Genomic DNA, 23,804 nt, shown 5'->3' with positions numbered 1-23,804 from the left:
GAGAGTTTAAAACAAGAAAATGTTTTAGGCTTTAGATTTTCTATCCACTCTCCTTTAAATAAGCCTTATGAGCCAAATATTATGGTTCTTAAGTACTGACTTCTTCCCCATGACTAATGAAGTTACATATTAATTATTGAAAATCTACATTTTCATAGGTCTTACTGTAAGTCTCATCAATGAACTAATAAGAGAGATTCATCCAAACAAACGTTTAAGCTGGAATCTTTAGGACTTAAAGATTGTGGCCAGAAATCACCAACAAGGTCTGTTCCTCCTCCAACAGCAAAAACAATAGTCCATCAAGACCAAATATACCTTTTGCATTTGGTGCTCTGGTTTTTTTCTTGGAGACAGAAGAGGAGGACCTCGGAAAATCTGAGATTGGAACTGCCTACTGTTAGAGAACTGAGGATCTCAAAGAATACTAATGAAATCTGTAGGAACAGGAGGGAACACAAAGCTAAGTGATGTCTTGGGGTGATCTGGACCTCTCCTCGAGGATGCCAGGAATCATGTTTGTGTTTAGGTTGATCAATATTATCTCGTGTAAGATAAAATGTATATGAGCTTCTGGTAGACTCCAGAAAACTGATTAATTTACCAAAATAAGACCAAAAGTTTTCTTCTGACAGCCAGATCATCATCAGAAGCCATGCTATTTCCTGATTGTGAAATATCACAGCCACAGGGGTCTGGAAAGAGTCAAATCAGCACGATCTATAATTCTCCCCAGAAGGCAGGCCCAGCTTTCTGGGGAGAGTGGAATCAGAAAAATCATGTTAGATGTATTAAAATTTTAATGGAGCCAAACCAAGATAGCCTGCTATATCTACTCCGTAAGGGTGATGACTTTGTCAGTGGGCCCAGAAATATTTAAGTCCATTGGCCTATGATCCTACACCCAGGGGGGCCTGGGTGGCTCTGTCAGTTAAGCATCTGCCTTCAGCTTAGGTCATGATCCAGGAGTCGGGATCGAGCCCCGTGTCGGGCTCCCTGATCAGCAGGGAGTCTACTTCTCCTCCTACCTCTTCCTCTCCCCCATTTCATGCCCTCCCCCTCAAATAAATCCATAAAATCTTTTTTAAAAATCCTACATCCATCTCCACGCTAAGGCTACATTTGATATCACATTTGTGGTATTCAAGTCAAGCGGTTATCTCCCTCTCTGAGACTCTGCTCGAAGGGATTCTCCTAAAACCTGTCATTATAACTCTCTTTTACCCAAACTTTCAACAGCTACATTCCTCTGTTCTAAGAAGAAATAGTGTGTGGGTCGAGGAGGAGAGGAGGAATATAAAGAGAAGAAAATGTATGCAAAATTTAAGAGAGATCCAAAAATTTGTCAGATGTGCACAGTGTAGCAAAGATGTTTATGCTCCTTTCTCATTTACTTCTTGTAACAATACTGTCTGTTTCATAGGTCAAGAAACAGGTTTATAGGGGTCTTGCTTATGGTCACATAGCTAGGAGGTAACAGAACCAGAATTAGATCTAGATCCCTCTGACATCAAAAATTATACTCGTTCTCACTACACCAGCTCTGCCTCGCCTCCGACAGTCACCTTTTAATGGTTCTTCTCAGTAAACCCTGTCGAGTGGCTATTACATCTCAAGACTATATTAGGTGCTGAACAGAGAAAGATTATGGTATGGTGTGCGATAGGATCATGAGAAATTGAAGAATGCAAAGAAGGTAACAATGTTGCCTTGCAAGGGGACACAGATGTTCGTGTGGGCTAGGAAAACTGCAATGAAGTGTGGCATTTGTCTTCCCCTTGGGGGGGGTAGGAGTTTTTCAGGTTAACAGGGCAAACAGTTGGGGGGCAGGATAGGGAAAAGTAGAAGATATTCAAGGTCTCGAAAGAATAGCAATAGCAAACGTTGGAAAGCTTGAAGGTCCTGATTCTATGGGCTTCCATGGTACAGTCACTGAAAGTGCAAAAGGTGTCTTTGAACATGTACTAAGAGGATGGGAACCATCACCGAGGGGAAACTGGATGAGAAAAATGGAGCTGTTAAATTTGTTGATGTTGTGGACACTTTCACTGACCCAAGAACAATCCAGAGAGCCTGGATTCCTGGTAGGGATGGTGGCAGAGGAGGGAGGGTCCCAGGAGAAAGACGGGTACAAATAGGACTCAGGCACCAACACTTTTTAAAATCCTGCGAGAACTTGCTAGGCCTCTTTGCCTTCACCCAGAAGTCAATGGAAATTCACTCAGGCAGCAAAATTCTACCAATGACAGACTTGGTGGTGATGAGAGGTGCACATTCTTGGGAAGGCTGTTGGGAAAGAGGAAGGAGAAAGGCTTTCAAATATTCATGCTTTGTGCTAAGCGTTAGGAGGGTGACCTGATTAAATTGAGGGCAGAAAAGTTTTGATAGTGGTCATCTCTGTCACACCCCTTCACCCCTGTTCTAGGGGCTTTGGGGAGAGGAAGGGAGTCGCGGATGCCCCCTAGAAGGTTATGGAGAGTTACTTCCTGGACTGGGAATTTTCCTAATTTCTGCCCTAGCAGCTATTTTCTTTAGTAGGAAAGACCAACTCTTCCTCTTCACAGTCAGATTCCCAAATACATGATAGAGTGGATCTTAGGCTTTGGCCTGAGAACAGGTTATTTCAAGTACTGGCTTCACTACTTATGAGCTGTCTGTTCTTGAGCAAGTTAATTTACCTATCAAATCCTCACTTTCCCATCTGTGATACGAGAATGATGGATAGTACTGGCTTCACACGGTCTGTGTGAGGATGCAATTAGATGAGGAGAGCCAGAATTGATGGAAGGCTTAAAATATTTCAGGCACTGTTCTTTCAAAATGCTTTGCAAGCATTCACTCATTTAATGTTTGATACAATGACCCTGTAAGGCGGGTAACATTATTACGCCCACTTAACAGATGAGGAAGCTAGGATCGGAGAGGTAAAATAAGTTTCCCAAAGTCACACAAGTATCAGAACTGGGATTTGACCCCAGACCTTTGGACTGCAAAGGTCACACTGTTTGGCTACCATGTTTATACTGGCTCTCAGAAAGTATAAAGCATTTGGGCACATGTTCTGGAAGATATAATCATGGAATAAAGATGAGCCAGCTTTTAGAGAGCCTGGCTTTTTACTTGAGCTTGATGTCCAGCATACTCCTCAGGATCAGAATTTCGAAGCCTTCATCTTACCTTGATGACACTTTAACTGACACTTCCTCACAAATCCTAGCTGCTATATGCAGGTAAAATATTTATTCTTTCCATGATCTGGAGGGATCTAAGGAGTGGTATACCTTTCCATCACTGTTTTAAAGCAATTTCATTCCATCCTGTGGAAAATAGAAGTCAGCCTGTCAGGCCCTCACAAAAACTTTGCTCTGCCATGTTTTCACCACACTTTTTGAAAACGGTTCCATGGCTCAAACAAATTGAAGATGTCATTTTCCATGGTATAACCAACACATTACCTGGATATTTCTTGGGGGTGCATATTCATATCAGTACCCGTCCATTCTGGTTTCATCAGCCATTTTCCTCAAAAGAGATCTCCAGATGTTGTAAACATTAGAATCTTGATTTTGACCTGCTGCCATTTTTGTTTTCCATTTTGAAAATTTCTGTCGAAGGTCCCAAGTGTGAATGAGGAAGATTACCTTTCGTCCAAAACCTACCCACTTGTTTCCATGCTGCAAAAAGCTGACACGGAGAAAGCTCAGCAAGGATGTCAGGTTCGCCCTCACATATCTATCATGGTTTGCAAAGCGTGTGAGCCTGCTCTTGGCAAAACCCCGAGGAGGGAACTTCTCCAGCTGTAAGCTCTAGCCTGCCATCCCTCTCTTGAACTTGGCACTTAGTGAATCGGTCTTTGGCTTGTTTGCATCTCGGAGTTCAGGCTGGAATAAGCTTCATTCTCAATGTAGGGCCTTTCAGTTTTGTCTCTAGTATTTCCTTTGTAATAGAAATTTTATTAACATTCATAAATAAAGTTTTCCGCATACTGTCATCTATCTCTCTTCCACCTAACTTATCCCAGATTTTCTGGGGATTGTCTGAAAATGATTCACATTGTTAGTGAACAATTTCCACATTGTTCTTCCTGGTCTCTAAACTGAACCCTGCCCTTGCTGAAGTCAATGAGAAGGATAGGAATTTGTCCTCTTTTGGTCTCGTTAAACAAACAAAACAAAGGAGACATTAAATGATGTTTGCCATCCGTGGCCAGATCTCTCCTTTTAAGAAGGCATCACTGCCGAGGAAATGGTGCGGCACTTTCTAAGATAAAATTAGCGCCTGGCCTCAAGAAGTAGCAGGATGATCTGGACCACATGCCAAGAGACATTTTGGGGGGATTAGATTGTCCGATGCCACTGGCTCACTTGGTCATTTAGTGGCTTTGGCTTGAAAGTCGGATACATTTGTGCTGACCAGCCCTTTGCTTTCTGACATAAGCCTTGGTTTCAGGAAAGATGGACATCAGCATTGGGTGCAAGAGGAGTACTTACGAGGTATTACTGGGGGGATTGTGAAATTGCCATCTGCACTCAAATAGCCCATACAAAATCACCCCCAGTCACCAACCGCTGCATCAAGGGGATGATAAGACAGGCCTGGAGAGGTCGAGCAGCTTTCTTAAGGTCTCGTGGCTGGCAAGTGGCGGAGCTGGGATTACAGCGCTCTCCTGAGTACAAAGCTTTTGTCTGCTGCCTGACACCACGGTTGCATGCAACCATCCTCTTTTTTCTCTCTTTTCTGTCTGATATCATACATCTAATGGGCATTTGCTTAGTGTCCTGTATGCACACCTGCATGCACCCAGGCCCAGCACATATCGGTTAATATTTCAAAGCACTCTCTCTCTCTCTTTTTAAATACAGAGCACTTTTGCATTTACGTGCCATCCTTGCGCAGGGACCATGCTAATCTCTGAATTGTTCCAACGGTAGGATATGCACTATGGAAGAAAGTACTGTTTCAAAGCACTCTTTAAGTAACTTTGCATTGCTTCTTAGACACCATCAGATGGGAATTGTGGAAAACGAAATTTACACTTGTGTCATTACAGTAGCCATCCCCGAGCCAGTAGGTACATTTAAGTGGGTCACAAATATGAGTTCAAACTCGGAGTCCCCATTGCAGGCAACCCCTCATTTCCTAGGGGGGCTCGGCTTATCACCGCCCAGGCTGTATCTCTGGTTTGGACTCACAGACCATCCCAGTCTCCAAGGGATAAATTAAACAACGGGAAAAAGCTTCTTACCCATGCGCTGTGGTGAAACAGGAATGACATACAGAGCCCTGACGAGCCAATTGTATCTTCTGTTTCCCTTCCCATCCTGTAGTCATTATCAAAACCTCCAGACTCCGGGGCTTCAACCTCTTGTCTGAAACAATTAAGCCTCCAGGAAGATGTGGGAATGCTAATAGATTTAATGTTGTGTTTCATTCACTCCCGACTGTTGACATCAACTCTTCATGCTCAGCAACATTTTCTTCGTTACTTCATAAACACATGAATATTTATTACTGTGGGGGAAAACACGCTACTGTTCACAATGACTGCAGCTGAAAAAATGGTAATAAACATGAGCGATTAACAGGACTCGGGAGAGGAAGCAGCTCAGGGATGGTAAACCAGGGTCTGCGGAATGCGAAAACCACTGTCATCCGAAGAACAGCTAAAACATGAGAGATGTGCAAGAGGACGTCGTGTTGGCAGAAAATAACCAAGGGGAGTTTTAGATTATAGTGTGTAATTAGTGTGTAATTAGCATTTGCATAAATATTCATACCAGCGTATTTTGTGGATCGTAGTAGCACGGATCCAAAACACACTCGGGCACACATGCACACACACACACACGCACACACACAGGCTCAAACAGGCTCAAAAAAAAGTATATTTGTGTATTCATCAGTTAAGATCTGTCTCCACACTCATATCCTTGGCTCAATCTTCCCTATTTTCCCTACGAAGAGCAGCTGCTTGTTCCCTCAGATCTGTATGACTCGCCTCTGTTTATAAATCTATTACTCCTCTTGACTTCAGACTCCTCCAGACCCTCGGTTTAGCTGGTTATTTCTTCCACAATGCCTGGAGAATGCGTGTATGTTGTAGACGGTCAACACATGATGGCTGAATGCATAGAGATTGGTCAGGGGAAGAATTACGTGGTTCTGTGTTACTTAACTAACTGGTAACCTGCCCCAGGCTCTGTGTTAGGCACTGAGGAACATCTCAAAGAATGTTTGACCTTTTCTTCCCGGTGGTCCGAGGTCATAGATAGGACCACACCACCTTATTGCAGTAGATTCATTCAATTAGTCTGTCAGCAAGCACATTCTTTCCTTAGTTCTCCCATGTTCCAGACATTTGCCAGACCTCTGAGGTCACAAGTAGAGACGTTAACAGGAATTACTCTGCAGTGTCATTAACATTGTGCTTGATGTATGTTCAGGATTTTCGGAAAACAGAGGAAGGGATTCTAACTCAACCTGGAGGTGAGTCAAGACTTCCCAGGTTGTGTGGCCTGAGTCTTGAAGGGCAAGTGGGAGTTCATGGGGTGGGCATTTGAGGCAAAGTACAGCATGAGCAAGTTTTGGAGATGGATGGAGAGCCGTGATAGGGAGCAGCCAGTGGTTGGTTGGCATGGCTGGGGCAGGGGTCGCTTTAGGGCTTTGGGGCCACTAGGGAGGGAAAGGTGGTGTCCATCAGATGAGTCATGCAGGCTTAGGTGGCCTGAACTGAGGCTGTTTGAGGGGCCAGGGAGGAGGAGATGGCAGGGGCCGAACTTAGGGGCTCAAGGTGTGAACTGCAAAGGCTGAGGCCAGGGCATGGGTTCACCCCTGACCCAAGTCTCCAGAATCTTCAAGGACAGAGTACAGACGCCTTCGCATGTGTCCGTCTGCAAGCAGAGTGCAAGCTCAGGGCTGAAGGGTGCTCGGGGTGCAGTCTCCTTCAGGGTTAGACCTCCTCACATGGTCCCCATCAAAGAGGAAGCAGTTGGTTATTTGCATGGAAGGTTCACAGGTGCTTTGAGTTATACATATCAGGATATCAACATCATCTTTTTAGAGAGCTTACTCTTTTTCTCTTGGACTTGTTCTTTGATTTCAAAGTCAACTCTGTCTAATTGGTTGCTAAGATTGTCCTTAGCATTCAGTTAGGGTTGAAACATTACATTTTACTATCCAAATAATTGGTGAGTTAAAAATACTTCCAACAGTGTATGACTCATACTTTTCAACTCATAGATGAGGAAAACCAAGGTGGGTGACTGTGAATGCCTGTGATTTCGGTACAGGCTGAAGTTCCAGTGAGTTCTAAATGTGATTTCTGGCCTGCTGGGAAGGCCCTGACACTCCCAAGTCATCCCAGACTTGCTGGCTGTGCCTGAAATTAATCAGAGCCACATTCACCAGATTCAAGTATTACCTGCAGTGATATAAAGCATTTTAAGTTCCTATCATTCATACAGTTTATGTGTTTGAATGATCTGGGAGTATAGGTTTCAACTGGCAGGAGTTGAGGTTGAGAACAAGGCATTGCAGGATGAAGGGCGATGCATAAGATTTACCTGCTTTGCGGTTTTATCAGATTGATTCAGTTTGGTTTAACTTGCAAAACATTTACGGAGTGCATGCTGCACGCAAGACGGATTCAGTGCCGTGTCCTCGGGCCATCAAAGATAGGCCTCCCCTGCTCCTTGCCTTCAGTGAAGCTTCTGGCCTTGAGGGACACTAAGATGAGTAACAAGTAATGGAGATAAACTTATCACATGATAAAACCAGCTGCTAAGGGGTACAGAGGGTGGACAGTGAGTGGGTCTGTGTGTTTGGGTAAGAGAGGTCATGACTTGGGTAGATGGGGAGCTCAGGCCACATGGCGTGTTCACTGAGCAAGAAGGCTGTGTTGACAACAGCTCGGCCAATATAGAAATGTGACCTTTGGCAGGTTAGGCAGACCTCAGACTTGGCTTGCGTGTCTGCAAATTAGGGATGACAAAGTTTCCCCTTCTCACTCAGAGGTTTGTTATGAAGGTCAAATGAATTACCTAATGTTAAAGAAGTTGAAATCCATCAAGGGTGTATTTCATTATTTAATCATTAGCAGAATCAGAATTGGAACTCGGGTTATTTGATTTAACCCAGGAGCCACCAAAACTCGGAGCCTTTCTGAAACTTTCTTTCCCCGTTTTTGTTGGACTTCGCTTCATTGGAGAACTCTTTGTGGTTGCTGTAGGCAGCTGCGTGAGTCTTGATTTCTAGAGGAGGGTAGAACAAGGACAAGGAAGATGATGACACTGATAAGTGTGGGTGAAGAATTCTAAACGTTGTGAGTCAAATACAATTCCTGGAACTCTGAAGATGCGTGGAACCTCTTGAAGACCGCCTTACGCCCTGCGTTTTAAATTGTGCAGTGCACAATCATTAGCTCCGTGGGCCTGCTCTCACGTGGCCAGTCCCGCCTTAGGACTGGAAACGCTGAAAACATTCAAGAGGACTTCTCTTCTTCTTAGCGGATGGGTCTTTTAGGCCTTGCCTCCACGGGATCTGACATTGCAGGATTTAGGTGGTCATGAAATGAGAGACCTAAGCATTGACTCCATTCAGGGAATCCATCATGGGAAGCATCCCCCAAAATGCTATGGTTTGAGCAACTTGGAAAGCTGATGGAAATAGGCCAGTCATGCTATCTGAGTATTTTGAACAGTTTTCCATTTGTTCTGCTTCGGATCAGTTGTTCATGATCTCTGTGGTGACTGAAAATGGACAGGTGTCAGAGGAAAGGTCCATGACTTTCCCTTGTCCCGGGAATCGCAGGGAAGAAACACGTGTATCGACTGTGTCAGTGGTTTTATATCTAAGTTATGGCCTGTGTCCAACTAGATTCTTGTCCTGATTTCAAGCAGCAAGAATTCATATAGGAAGGGCTCCTTTCTGAGCAGGGAATACGTTTTGTCGGAGACCACTGGGAGGTGTGGGATGCACAAACAGATTCCTGTTTAACTTCTTCAGTCTGTCTGTAGTGGGAACGCGAGGGGACGAGATGTGACGACCTCCAGCCCCTCACTGAGGAGAAAAGAGCTACCGCAGAAACAAACCCACAGCTCACATCCCCTCTGAAAAGCCTCCTGCAGCAAACCCAGCCTGAAGCTTACAAGCCAAGGTCGGGGCCGAGAGAGAAACTTCTTTCCCCCTCTTTGCTTTGGTTGGTAGTAGCCTGCTAAAACCCTGGCTCCTTTTATCATTCCTTCCTTTTATAGTTTCTTCAGGAAAGCCCCGGGCCTCTGAGGCTGCCTTCCACCCCCATCGGAGATTTTAAATGTGAGGACAGGAAACGTTTGCTCGGCTTCGTCATTTTATGACACTGTTGCCCACTCCCCCTCCCACACACCCTCATTTGGTGCCTCCTGAAAAGTTCTGCCAACGTGAAGCAACCATCTTTTAATGTGGCTTTGGCTGAACTTGTACTCTAGGAAGTGAGTGTGGCGGGGCACCCCTGTCTCAGCCAGGCCAGCCACTTCTGAGAGCTGAGCTCATCCACCACGCCAGCACCCAGCGGCCCAGCTGGCGTGGGCCATCTGTGACCGGCGCTGGGCGGCCTGAGGGCGCCAAACTGCCTCCGCAGAGTGCTTCTAAGACCAACACCGCCATCTTGTTAAAATGCCTCTAAGCAGTTCTGTGCAGTAGGCAAGTGGGGCCTTCCCCCTACGTTTCAGTGGAGGAAATGGAGTTGGAGGGAGTTGAGGTGCTGCCTGGAGTCAGACAGCAAGTTAAAGGGAGATGGACAGGTTCTCAAACTTGAGCCTCAGGCGTGGAGTCTCTGGTATGCCTCTGGGCCACTGTGAGGACCCTTCGCCGACCTAGGCTTGTCAAGGCCACGTGCTAGACATGCATAAGAGACTCAGATGAGTGGGAGACCCACCTGGCTTATATCATCACAGGATGTGATTCTCACTTTGTCATCAGCCAAGCACTAGCTTTCCAAAATAACCCTCACCAGCACCGGAAGCCGGAGCCTTCTGCTGGAGGCAGGGCCGGGTGAAAGCAGCCGGGTCTCCCTGGGATTGTCTAGGTGGCAGTAGAGAGATAGTTATCAATGACCAGATTTCTTCTGTGTCTTTACCATTTCGCTGGATGGGCAGGCAGGCTGTGGAGCAAGTTTAGAAGACACTTAAAATCCAGTTTCTAACTGTTGGTTCTGTGGAGCTAGTTTTCCTAATGTGAGAGCAACTTGGCACTGTTTCAGATGAGGGAAATAATAGAGTGGAAAACACGCATGTTCATTCATGTGACTTTTCTGTAAAAACATCAAAGTGAAGAAAACCACGTTAAATCATTATTCATTACCTCTAAAAACCACAAGTTGCCTTCTCAGCTTTTTGGGCTGTGGGCATCTGTCTGCCTTTTCTTCCCCCGTGTGCTCAGCATTGCCGTCTGGAGCCTAAGCCGTTGGAACGTTAGATTTATACGTATTTTAAAGGCACTGTGTCCACCTCACTTTAGCCTTCTTTGCTTTCTGGGTCAACCTACTGTAAAGTGACTTTCGGTTTGCCGGTGATCTGTCCACACGAGTGCCCCATGTTTTCAGGGTTGAGAGAACGGTGGAACAAGGTGTTCTTATGAATGCCCTGCACGCGCCCGTGTGGGATTTCCAGCCCCATAAAAGGTCACTGAAATGTCTTTTCCTGGACTAGTTTCTTATCCTATGGGGCCCTCACCTATAAACCCGAGCTAAACATGGAACATGTTACTGTCAAAAACCATGTTACTTTCAAGCCAGCCCACACGGTGTGCAAGAATTTTGGCTAGAGGAGATTTTTTTTTTTCCTGTATGCTTAACAAAGCCATTCTACCATTCCTGCCCCCGTTTTGTGATTCCAAGGAAAAACATCGAAGTAATATGTACATAGAGTATTATAATAAGAGAAATATGCATTGTGTGTGGGGGAGTGGAGAGAGAGAGAGACAGAGACACAGAGAGGTAGAGACAGAGACACACACACACACAGAATGAATGTGTATGCATATCGGTATCTGTCTGTCTTATGTTCCATGAGTGCTGTTGTTGCCCAGGCCCAATGTGTGTATTTGTTGAGTCCTCTCCTCTTCCTACTTACTCTATAAGTACTCCAGTGTCTTTGGAGGGCGGAAGGATGGGAGGTGCTATCTTGCAGTAGATTTCCTGAAAAGTGATAAATCCCTTTTGTGATGTGGGGAAAGAGATCCAGTATAGTTTAATCACTTGCCCAAGATCACGATGGGTAACCATTTTATGAGAATTCCATTCTTAGCTCCAAGAGTTAGCAATAGAGCAAATACTCTTTCTCTTCCTCGGGACTAGGGTAACTGATACTCAGGTCTCTAGACTCATAATCCAGGTGGTCAGTCATATACACAAAAGCTTCTCAAATAGAAATGTGGACCAAGTCTGCCTTTTCAAGCATTGTTCCAGATCAGGAGGCCAAAGATCTGAAGTTAGAGTCCACTGTACTGGTTGTTTTGAGTGGATACACATAATGACAACATGTGTTCCCTGTGTTCTATGAGCCTCCCACCTATTTGAGGAGACAGAGCGCTAAAGTGTCTTACAGAACACAGAAAGCAACATGTGCTCACACATAGAGTGCGGCCTAACTATCGGAGCAGTTGACTTGCCAAGATGAGACTTGCATGGTTAAGTACTCCTATGTGGAACACTGACAAGAATCAGGAAGAAAAAAGTAAAGCCTGTCAGGAGTCAACAAAGTTGTCCAAAAGCCCATGCTAGAAAAATGGGGAGCCCCATCGATCCTTATTAGGAATCTTAGCTTAGACATGGTGTCTATAATGTGGGTCAGAGGGCGTCCTGTCACCCTGGAAGTATCCAGACTTTTGATTCAGAAGAATTGGTTTCGAGATTAGGTGCTACTACTTGCTGATTGTGTGATCTTGGGCAGTCACTGACTTCTCTGAGTTACCATCTCTTCACTGAGTAGGGATAGTCATAGCTACCCAACAAGGCTGCTATGAGGATTAACAGAGGTGTTGCATGGGAGATGACGACAGGAGATACCAGCACAAGGGGCTCTCGTGCACGTCCCGTTACCTGGTTACAGTGGACTCGAAGCACCATTAGATGGGAGGCGGGATGAATAACCGCAGAGGTAGACGTGTTGAAGAGAGCAAGGAATTCTAGCTCACAGGTGACCACAAGGCTGAAGGGTTGCTTACCACAGATCATCAGCTGTCAGGATAAATGTCCAGGCCTGACTCAGCATGAGGATATCATTATATCAGGCCAGTCTGTCCAGAGTTATCAAGAATGAGTTTATCCCAGCCAGATCCTGAATATCTGAGAGTCTGGCATCACAGAAGGATTTATCTTTTTTTTTTTTTTGTATTGAATTGTAACAATTATAAAAACAACAAGTAATTCAGCTAATACTACATGTGTTACTACGCTTCAGATACTATTTGATTATTAGCTCTTTTAATCCTTGCACCAGCTCATTGAGGAAGGCACCATCCCTATCTCACAGATGGTGAAGCAAAGGTAACTTTCTCAAGGTCACATGCTATCAGCTGATAGAGCCATGATTTTTAATCCAAGGATTCTGGTTCTTTTGACCGGAGTCCACACTTTTAACCAGGATGTAAATGACACTAAATTAACTAAACCCTCGTTTGTCATATATGTGAAAAACATCTGAGTATCTGCCTTTCAATTTTATAATTTTGGACATTAGAAATTTTTCATTTATAGGTGTTAAATGTATCAATTTTAAAAAATTGGATTCCTCCTTGGCCATGCCAAGTTCAGCTATTCAGTTTTACTATAGTCTATCTCTTTTATGATTATATTTAAATTTTATTTTGATGTTTTATTTTGACATAATTATAAGTTCACAGGAAGTTGCAAAAATAGTAGAGAAGTCCTGTGTACCCTTCACCCAGTTTCCGCCAATGGTTATGTCTAACGTAATTATAATACACTATCAAAATCAGGACCTTGAGAGCGGTGCAATGTGTGTGCTTCATTCTAAGCCATTTTATCACCTATGTAGATGCATGTAATGATCACTGCAATCAAGATCCAGCACTGTTCTATCACCATGATGACCTTTATGCTTTCATTTTTATTCCAAACTTTGTTGGTTCATCTGGAATTTAGTTTGATGTTTGAGAAGTAAGGAAACTATCTTCTAATTTCCAATTTCCCCAGCACCATTTATTTTACAAATCATCGTGTCGACACTGATCAGAAATGTCGCTCTTCGGTTCCTGTACTACATGGTTACAAACCCCACGTCCTCAGGCCTCAGAGCCATGTTCCTTCCAGTTTGCCACATTACCTCCTAAAAATTGGGTCTTGGCAGCAGTGGTATTTGATTGTCATGCCATCAAAACAACAGAGCTTACATCAGGGTCTTGGGCCACTTAATTATACTGTTGGTGTGAAATTATGGCCTTTTTTCCTTCAAATTTATCCCTGGTTCTCACTGGGACGATGGGGAAGGCTACCCACTGGTGGCTCCCTTCCAGGGCACTATATCTCAGAAACTCAGAGGGGCCTGGGTGTGAGATCAGAGTCACAAAACTCCAGGTCCCATCACTTTTCGTAATTTTCTTACTTTGTCATAGGCTTTAGTCTCCTCATCTGGAAAATGAGGAAGATTATATCCAACTCAGAGGGCTGTGGTTTTTATGAGGATTAAATAAGGTAATATGTTTAAATACACAGCCTAGGGAGGGCTCAACGTAGTCGAGTATTTTTATGATCATTATTATTTCTAAGAATATAATAAATCCTTTATTCTATGGCAAATATATTATGATTATTTATATTAATGTGTGCCTTCAGTCATGAGGGTATTTCTTATTCCCTCTTGAAAAGTCAGTGTGATAGTCTTAGAATTGAGGAAATGTGGTCATTGGAAGATTTGAGTACAAGTTGATGACCAATGTCTCAGTCTGTTGAGGCTGCTATAAAAAAAAATACATAAGTTGTGTGGCTCATAAACAAAAGAAATTAGTTTTTCACAGTTCTGGCAGCTAAGAAGTCCAAGATCAAGGTGCCAGCAGATTCAGTGCCTGGTGAGAGCCCACTTCTTGTTCACGGACTGCCATCTTGTTGCTGTGTCCTCACAGGCCAGAAAGGGAGAGGAGCTCTCTGGGCCTCTTCTGTAAGGGCATCAATTCCATTCACAAGGGTTCTGTTTTCATGACATAATCACCTCCCAAAGGCTGCACCTCCAAATGCCATCACATTGGTGATTGGTTTCGACATATGAATTTGGGAAAGACACATTCAGCGCGTAGCAATCGATAAGTGGGAACATCCTCTTTCCTTCATGAGTGGTGTTTTCATGGCAGTGGCTTCTGTTGGCAGTAACATTCACTCAGCAGCTTTCTAGAGGCTGCTGTGGTGTAGGGACAACTAGCCTTGCTTCCAAGACCACCGCCAGTGGGTAGCTGTCTCTAGGGACCTTGCTAAGTCTTAATCTAGAGGAAACCACAGCATTGCCAAGAGTCTACAAGATAGTTTTGCATGATAATTTTGTGTTCAGGAAGCAAGGTTACATAACTCAGCTGCCCCTTCCTTCTTCCTCTTGTGGACACAGCCCCAAAGACCCTCACTTCGGGCAGAAGAACAGACCCATTCCTTAAAGGAGTCATCACGAAGACTGTGGTCATCTCACAGCTCTGACATGGAACACTCCCCACCCTCATTGTCACCTTCACCTTGGAACACAAGAGCACTTCTGCGTTAGTGTGTTCCAACAGTGGCCCTGGGTATCCCATAATCGCCTGGGGTAGACCAAAATTCTACTAGTGACTCAGATTACGTAAATCTACATCTAACACTAGGAAGAATCTGCCTTTAAATGAGGGGTATAGATGGGAAATCCCACTGTAAGCTCTGAAGATACAGCAGCAGCTACTATTTTTTTAATAAGGAGGGCCAGTTTGGGAAAAAGGAGAACATTTCTTTCCTCTCCTTTCTCAGCTTTATCCTCATTTTGTTTTGAAAGGTGTTTTGCATGTGTGAATGTGAATATTGTGTGTGTCACCAGAAAACAGGAGAATGATGCTGTGATTACCATTTCTGAAAGAGGCACTCCTACAGGAAATTGGGCTGCGAGAGAGGAAAAGTGTGTGTTTTCCTGAAGGAAGTGCTTGTCGAAAGCCAGATCTGGGAAACAAATCATGGAGAAGGTATAAATAAACTTCTGGCCCTTTGTATTTTGAATGGTGAGATAGTACCTTTGGCCCCAAGGAGAGCAATTTCTTTTGGACATGATCCTTCAGGCACGTGAAAGATTCAGGTTTAATTTTAAAACCAGCACCTTCATTCTTTCCATTTTCCCTAAACCGCCTGACCACAGGCGCATTCTCTGCAGCCACCAACATCGGCAAACTTACAAATGGGAAAATTGAATTCCACTTAGAAAAGGGGTATTAGAAATCCCCGTGGATTGAAGCCTTAAATATTGTTTCAAAGTAAGCTCTGGTGGGGTTTTATTCCTTTCGAAAGAATTGGCTTCCTATGCTAAAACTTGCTCGGGTTATAAATTGTAATTGAAATCTCTTTTTCCATGCATTTAAAAACTTACTGACAATAAAATTTTAGCAAAGAATAGATTTTATTGGGAGCAAAAAAACGAAGTAGAAATTTTTCATTGTTAGCATAGATGATATCAAATGTCTTCTTTTATGATATTGTTTAACAGCGTTATTTACACACTTCGAATAAAATGAAATGGAAAAAAAAGTATTCCTTACATTGTGGCTTTGGAGAATAGAACTTGTTCTCAGTAAAACTTCCCAGATCTGCGCAGTACCATATAAAACAACAGGAAGCAGGGAGCTATTTCACGAAACGTAATAGTACGAGTGTCAAAGTGGGGATCCAGGATTGAAACGCTTCCTTGGTACTCTGTGCAGTCATGATGTCTACGCCTAAGGCAGTCTGCATGTCTGCGACTCAATGCTTTCATAAGTCCTTCCTTCCCAGTTTCCGTTGTGATAAAGCCAAGAGGGAAGGAGAATTGCATAGAGTATGCACATGTCCTAGGGCCCTGGAGCTCTCACTGGATTGAAGTCTTAGTAGGGGTGCCTGGGGGGCTCACTCTGTAAGGCACCTGCCTTCAGCTCAGGTTATGATCTCGGGTTCCTGGGATTGAGCCCCATGTTGGGCTCCCTGCTCAGCGGGAAGTCTGCTTCTCCTTCGCCCTCGCTCATGCTCTTTCTCTCTAATAAATAAAAAAATCTTAAAAAAAAAAAAAGTCAATGAGTATATAAACAAGCTTTCCTGGGAAGCCCTTAATTAGCTTTGTCTCATTCTTGCCTAGTCTATGGCAGTATCCTCTTATCTGTGGTCTTTGATTCTCTTGCCCCACCTACAGTCTCTTCTCTATAAGGATAGACTTTTACAACATAAATCCAATCATGCCGCTGCCTGCTCAGAATGCCTGCGGGCTTCGCATCACATCCTGTTGGCACTATGACCTACCAGCCCCTACATGGTCAGGGCCCTGGCTGCCTTCTGAACTCATCTCTTGCCCCTGGCCCCCTCACTAACCAAGCCCTTGTCCAGAGGCTTTATACTTGCTGTTTCTTCTGTCTAGAACACTATTCTCATGACTTTGCTCACTGCTTTTAAGTGTCTGCTCAAATATCACCTCCTCAGTGAGCTCCCTGCCCCCACCCCATTATCACTCTCTATCCCCTTCCTCTGCTTTACTTTTCTTCATAATATTTCTCACTCTTGGATATCAGATGACGCATATTCATCTGTTTATTGCCTGTTTCCCTCATCAGGATGGAAGCTCTCTGAGGATAGAGACTTCGCCTATAAAGTTTACTATGGAAGCCCCAGGGCCTGGCACTTAGGAGCTCAACAGACATTTGTTGAATGAATTGTTTTATGTTAGCGAACATCAGTATCTTCCCATCTTCCCCTCGTGGGACTTCTTGTCCTTTCTCCTCATAAAATGGAATATAAATAAAATTGTATATTATTTACTACCAGGGATTGGCGTGACCTATACATTTCAGAATTTGAATGGTCAATAGACATCACCTAGCCCATCAGTTTTCAACCTTTATTTTCACCTTGCTGAAACACAGAGTAGAGTCTGACACACTTTTTTTTTTTTAAAGATTTTATTTATTTATTCGACAGAGACAGAGACAGTGAGAGAGGGAACACAAGCAGGGGGAGTGGGAGAGGAAGAAGCAGGCTCATGGCAGAGGAGCCTGATGTGGGGCTCGATCCCATAACGCCGGAATCACGCCCTGAGCCGAAGGCAGATGCTCAACTGCTGTGCCACCCAGGCGCCCCTGACACACTTTTGAGAAGACTCCTGTGGGCATTCCCGCATTTGGGAACTCTTTTCCTCACCAAACAGTAACTATTCCCACCCATCATTGCTCTAAGAAAAGCTTTGCAATCATTTCTCCAGCTATGTCCCAACTATTAACAATGTCATAGTCTGGTTGTTCTCTGCATGTTCACTATAAGATGGGCCACTTCTTTCCCATTCCAGAAAGTGTTGTAGAGTACATGACTGCAAACATATCCTTCTGTTTGCTTTCGTTTACAAGGAAACAAGGTATTTGTGCATTTTTATTCTACAGGTCTTCGGAACAAATTGCTTAGGGTCTACTCACAGCCTCTGTTCTGTAGCTAATGAGTGAGGGGCCCTGAAGGGTGAGGCCTTGAATGCTCCACTACAGAGTCTTTCTCTTTGGAGGTTTTCTTCCACCTCGTCCCTCCTCCATCCTCAGTTTTCTAGATCTTGCTTAAAAGGGATAGTTTTAGGGATTAGATAGAGAGAGTGTGTGTGTGTGTGTGTGTGTGTGTATGAGAGAGATTGAGAGAGATTTCTAAAATCATGCCTAAGGAAAAAGAGAAAACAAAAACAAAAACAAAAAAAACCCCTCTTTACTGACATTAAAAACTAGTCCAAGCGGGAGGAAAAAAGTGCTAAAACTAGATAATTTTATTTGAGTGGACAAGTTTAGGAAATAATCATCAGTTTATTGAAAGATCAGCCCAAATGTTGATCAGAGGTTTTGTTATCGTTTGATTATTTTTTTCCCTGGGATTTTAATTTAAGAAAACTTCCTCTAAGAGTTTTAACTTGAAAAGATGCCATCTAAAATAAACTCCAGGTTTGCCTGTCGTCTCTCTGTGTTTAGAGTGTGGAATGCGGCCCTCGAGATGTTAGAAGGAGGGTTCTTGCCAGCGGAATGGGGTAAGGAAAGGGATGGGGCATAATTTGTGGTTGCCCAAGTGGGCCAACGTTCACTTAGGTTAGGATCAGTGTTTAACGAGGTTGGTGAATCTTCTTATTCGGAGATTAGATTCCCAAATACCTACTAGGGCCAGTCAGGGAACACAGATAAGTGAAGGCCGGAGTGGGTAAGAAATGCTAATGGAGAGGAAAGGTCTGTGGTGACCGGAAGAGGGTGACGCGTTTCCTCTTCCGGGGCCAACACAGACTCAGCTTCTGCCTTTAGAAGAGAAGCTACACCGGGGCGCCTGGGTGGCACAGCGGTTGAGCGTCTGCCTTCAGCTCAGGGCGTGATCCTGGCGTTCCGGGATCGAGCCCCACGTCAGGCTCCTCTGCTATGAGCCTGCTTCTTCCTCTCCCACTACCCCTGCTTGTGTTCCCTCTCTCGCTGGCTGTCTCTATTCTCTGTCCAATAAATAAAAAAATCTTTAAAAAAAAATATTTAAAAAACGACAGGTGATTACACAGTTTCTAAGTGCCTTCCAATTCTGAAATCTTCTAATGGAGCCATATCGATTCCTCTTTTCTTACCCAGACCCCTCCCCAAGCTCTGTTCCCCCACCCTCTGGAAAGCCATTGCTCCTGTGGTTCACTGCCTCCTGTGGAATCCTAGCTCTAACTCTCTGAGGCAACTCGTTTGAAATTTGATACTGTTTTGTGAAGTCTGTCTTTATTCGGACGTTTGAATCCCTGTGAAAATGTCTTTGTGTGTCCCCAACTAGATCGTAAGCTTGTGAACTCTCTGAGCACAATGTCTGGTCTCACGTCCTTGTCTTCCCTGGAGTGTCTCACCCCCTGACACGTACAGAGCAGGACTGCAGGCCTGCGTGTAGGTAGTGCTCGCTTTGCGTCCTTACTCGTTCGCCTCTAAGCGAGGTGCCCCTTGGAAACAAGGAAACTGAGGCCCAGCAAGCCCGCCTGACCTGGCCCAGTCATAAAGGGAGGAGCTGGCACTTGAGTACCTTGACTTCGCTGCCCGTTACATTACAGTCTTCATCAGTTGGGGCCACCATGACAGAAATACCATGGAGTGGGTGACTTGAATGACAGACATGTATTTCTCATAGTCCTGGAGGCTGGAAGTCCTGGGTGAAGGTGCTGGCAAATCTGGTGTCTGGTGAGGCCACTTGAGGTCTGCGGAACCTTCTTCTCATTATATCCTCACTTGGCAGAGGGCACTGAGGCAGGAGCTGTGCTCTTCTTTTAAAGGTACTAATCCATTCAAGAGGGCTCCACCCTCATGACCACATTCCATCCCAAAGGCCCCACCTCCATATACCCATCACACTGACGGTTAGGATTTCAACCTATGAATCTTGGTGGGGTGGGTGGGGATACACAGACATTCAGTCCATCACAATTATATAGACTAGAGCTACTTGCTTGGTAAATTGGTATTTTCAGCAATGAATCTGTGAGTATTCCAGTTATTTTTTATACTAATGGCCAGATTACAATCATCTTATAACTTTTAGAATACACTATTTGTTAAAGGGGGAGTAGTAACAGAGAAGGAGGTAAGTGAGGTCTGATCAAAAATAGAACCTACCTCCTTTTAGCCACAAGTAATTTTATAAGAACAGATCAGCTGTATTTTCTAGCCAAATAAAGCATATTGTGTTTCATCAGGCAGAGCTGGAAAGCAATGTGTATGTCACATTATATGATATAAGTAACTTGATTTCTACCCATAATTTGTTGTATGTTGCACAAACCCTCCCACAGCATAATGCAGCATGAGGGAAACTACCAATTGCCTCTGTAGAGAAAAAGAATTCAGGATCATATAAAACTTGGTTTGAGTATGCAACCCTTACTTGTAAAGAAATACCGACCATATGAAATGGAAGTATATTTGTTTCTTTTCTTATATTTATTAGAACTACTAGTTATATGCTATCTTTGCAAAGAAGGACATTGCACCAAATGTTTCCACACGGATCCTCTGACCGAGCCGCAGGGAAGGGTGGAGTCTCTGAGCTGGAGAGGTGGGTCCCCTGTGGGGCTCTTGGTATCCTCAGGCCCCCCCTCTCCCTAGAGTTAAACTTAGGTGCAGGTTTTAGAGGATGCTGACAATCCTTCGTTCATTTTAAACCTTTGGATTTTCTTGCTGCTGGGTCTTGGGAAGATCCCGTAACTTTTGCAGTGAGCTGATTACAGATTTTTCCCACATCACTTTCAACTGCAAGATTCATCTCAAATGTAGTTCATATGTCAGTTACAGTGGAATCATACAATGTCAGAACTTATTTTAAAATGAAAGCTCTTATTTCCCCCCAGCCCAGGCCCACTTCAACTCAGAAGTCTGCAGTGGGGGGTAGAGGAAGAGTACACAGTTGGCTTCCTTTCCATTTCCTTATTTGTCTCCCTCCTCTACCCATGCTCCTCAGCCCCGGCCTCTGAATCCTGCCGGTAGGATAAACCTGGTTGGTCCATCCATCCTTCCTTCCTTCCTTCCTTCCTTCCTTCCTTCCTTCCTTCCTTCCTTTCTTCTTTTTTTTCTTTCTTTCTTTCTTTCTTTCTTTCTTTCTTTCTTTCTTTCCTTCTTTCTTGCTTTCTTTCCTTTCTTTCTCTCTCTTTTCTTTCTTTCAAATTTTATTTATTTGTATTTATTTGTCAGAGAGAGAGAACGGGCACGTGAGGGGGGAGGGGCAGAGGGAGAAGCAGGCTCCCCTCAGAGCAGGGATGCATGACTCGATCCCAGGACCCTGGGATCATGACCTGAGCAGAAGGCAGATGCTCAACCGACTGAGCCACCCAGGCACCCCCCTCCCGTCCTTTCTTGGGTGACTTCTCCAAGCGGTTCTTGGAGGGAGGATTCTTACATGGTCAGAGGGTGTCATTCCAATATGCTACCATGCTCTAACATGTTCACACTCAGGAGGTGGGTGTGGAGTGAAGGGTTACAAAACCAATTTTCTCCACCTCCTTGCAAGTCCTACAAAGGTGATCTGGAACCACAGCCACCTATTATTTTGTGTTTAACCAAAACAGAGGTGGCAGTGATTCTGTTTTAATATCCTATAGCACTTGTAAATCCTCCTCTGGACTTAGGCGTCTAGCAGGGATCACTCGGAGTATTTGTCTGGGAAGTATCCGTTGTGTGTAGAATTGCTTGAATTATTCTTTCAAACAATTATTCTTTCAGACTCCAGCCCCCACCTTCTCCAATCCCTGCCCCCACCTCCACCCCCTTGCACCATGCTTTACACCTTCCCTCACATTCTCTTCCCTCTTTGAAAGGAGGCATTTTGACCACATCAGGGGATATCATTTGGTGTCAACCTCGCTTCTGTCACTCAGAAAACGACCCAAAGTTATTAAGAAATATTCTAAACTTCATGTCACTTTCCACAGTGATACTATTTAGCTGACATTAGTTATTCAAAACAAAACAAAACAGAAAACAAAAGAAACACAACTACTCACTCCCCCCCAACACACAAAAAGTCAAAAGATTTCTGAGATTTGTCATGTACTGAGTTAAGTGTCTCTAAAACTGAGAACTACCCGGGTTTGCTGGAGTTTCTGCTTAATCTCCCAGTTTTGCCTGAAGCCATGAAGTCGACCTCAGAGCAGAGCCTCTCTCCAGCCCTTACTGCCAAAATGAAAACCATGTGCTTGTGTGGGGTTTCTTTGTTTTTCTTTTTAAAGTCCTTCTCCATTATTTAATGAAACTATTTAGTAATGCATAGGTCTTAAATAATAAGGTTCCCATGGGCTGTTATCAATTAAGTCACATTAACACAAACACTTGTTCTCAGAAGCAAATTTAACTCTGGACATGTTTAAAGCTGATGGTAACACCCTGAAGGAGGCGAGAAACTCTTTGAATTTTTCCAAGTCAGGCTACACAGGACAGTACATAAAAATACTATGTACTGTATGGTGATTAACACAATATAATAAAATAAAATTAAAAAAAAAAAAAAATACTATGTGTGTGAAAGACTTAATCCTTGCATGGCCCCTATCCATCCTTTCCTCTTTTCAGGAAGGCAGTTTATCAATCTGATGGGTCCTGTTACTTCTGACCCTGGTTTAGTGGTAGAAGAATCTAATTCACACTGGAGTTTCATCACATCCCAGAAATCAGGATGCAAATCACAGGTCTGCACCCTGAGTGAGTTGTGAAGATGTCTCTTCCTTCCACCTGCCAGGAGTTAAGATTGTCCAGAAAAGAAAAATTGCAAGGGTATGATTTGGATGATGAAAACCACCCTTTTAATTCTACTGAAAAAGTATTTTAAAAAATAAATTCCTTTTTTATTTGTTTGTTTTGAAAACAGACCAATCTAGTACAGATAGGTCATTCTTGAGTATCATTCTTGTGCAGCAAACACAACCGAGGTGTTGATGGGGGTGAGAGGGGGAAATTTTGCCTCTGTGATCGAATCCATGTGGTTGCAAACAACATTTGGCCTTTGTGAAGCCCCTTCTCCAATTTCCCGGCATCCCCATCCCCTGCCTTTTGGGAACCAGTGCCTTTGACTGCAAGATGAAAGGAAGGTCGCTCTATAGCATGCTCCAATGATGAACTCTCCTTAGTTCCCACAAAACTAACAAGCGAAAGAGCTCAACTCTCATTTCCCAGCAGGGGTGCTCTCACCCAGGAAAGCAAATGAACGAAGGCCATTTGCAGTTGGATGTGATCGAGTCTCCTCTGAGCTCCAGATTTGCTCATATCCAGCTGTGAGCTGGCATATGCCCTGGGCTGTACCCACCAACAGCAGCTCCGTCTGTGTGAACAGACTTTCCCTCTGCCCTTCTTCCTGTGTTCTCTGTCTTGTGGCTAGGCACAGGCATGTTGCCAAGCAGACAAGCTCCTGAATGGCTTGTCTGCCCAGACTTCTTGTCCCTACCTCTCCAGGGTCAACCAGTTGTCAAGTCCTAATTCACCTCCTCCCTCCATCCCTACCTGATTCTTGTTCAGTTTCCCCACACTTGTCCCTGGACGCGCTCACTGCCATTTCAGTACCCGAGCCCATGGATCTGTTTACTATTTCCTCACCCAAACAGGCTGCCGGTGCACACATCACAGCCCACTCTGCGTCTTCGATCCCCTGGATTCTTCAGATACCTCTTCCGCATGGTTTTCTGTCCTCCCTTCCTCTTGGACCACTGTCCCCTTCTTTGTTCTCTTATTGCTCTCCCACCATACACGCTAACCTGAGGATTGGATTTGATGGCATTTCACAATCGACTTACCTTTTTCCTCCCCTGGCTGGTTCTCTGAGGGCAGATGCATTTCTGTCCCCATCTGCCTGTCCTCAGTGGGAGGCACAGTGCTGAACTGGGTGGGGGAGGTATTCCTGACTTGAGCCTGGGTGGGCTTTCAGTAAATTCCTGTGGAGTTTCGTTGAGTACTGAACGCAGAGACTCTCCAGCCCACCTCCTTAGTCATCTTGCCTCCCTGCTTCAAGCAGGCCAGAAGGATGGTCACCAGCAATGAGAAACACTGGCTTTTAGCTCATTGGGTCCTATTGTATGTTACATGGCTGAAGCAGGGATATGTCAGGAAGCCAGAATGGCCTT

At 44.3% G+C, this 23,804-nt stretch overlaps 1 protein-coding gene and 1 non-coding gene across 8 annotated transcripts in view; one reads left to right on the top strand and one right to left on the bottom strand.

Moving 5' to 3' along the window:
- The window catches only part of SUGCT (succinyl-CoA:glutarate-CoA transferase), a 706,709-nt gene that overhangs the window by 552,793 nt on the left and 130,112 nt on the right, over positions 1-23,804 (top strand). The gene's annotated exons all lie outside the window — the stretch shown is intronic.
- LOC117795495 lies at positions 4,853-4,955 on the bottom strand. Its single transcript, XR_004619546.1, has one exon. It is a non-coding gene; the product is annotated as a U6 spliceosomal RNA (small nuclear RNA).

This window comes from Ailuropoda melanoleuca, chromosome 1 (assembly GCF_002007445.2).
Source record: "Ailuropoda melanoleuca isolate Jingjing chromosome 1, ASM200744v2, whole genome shotgun sequence".
Classification (NCBI taxonomy): Eukaryota; Metazoa; Chordata; class Mammalia; order Carnivora; family Ursidae; genus Ailuropoda; species Ailuropoda melanoleuca.
The sequence above is the reverse complement of the archived record's forward strand: the minus strand, read 5'-3'. Positions and strand labels throughout refer to the sequence as shown.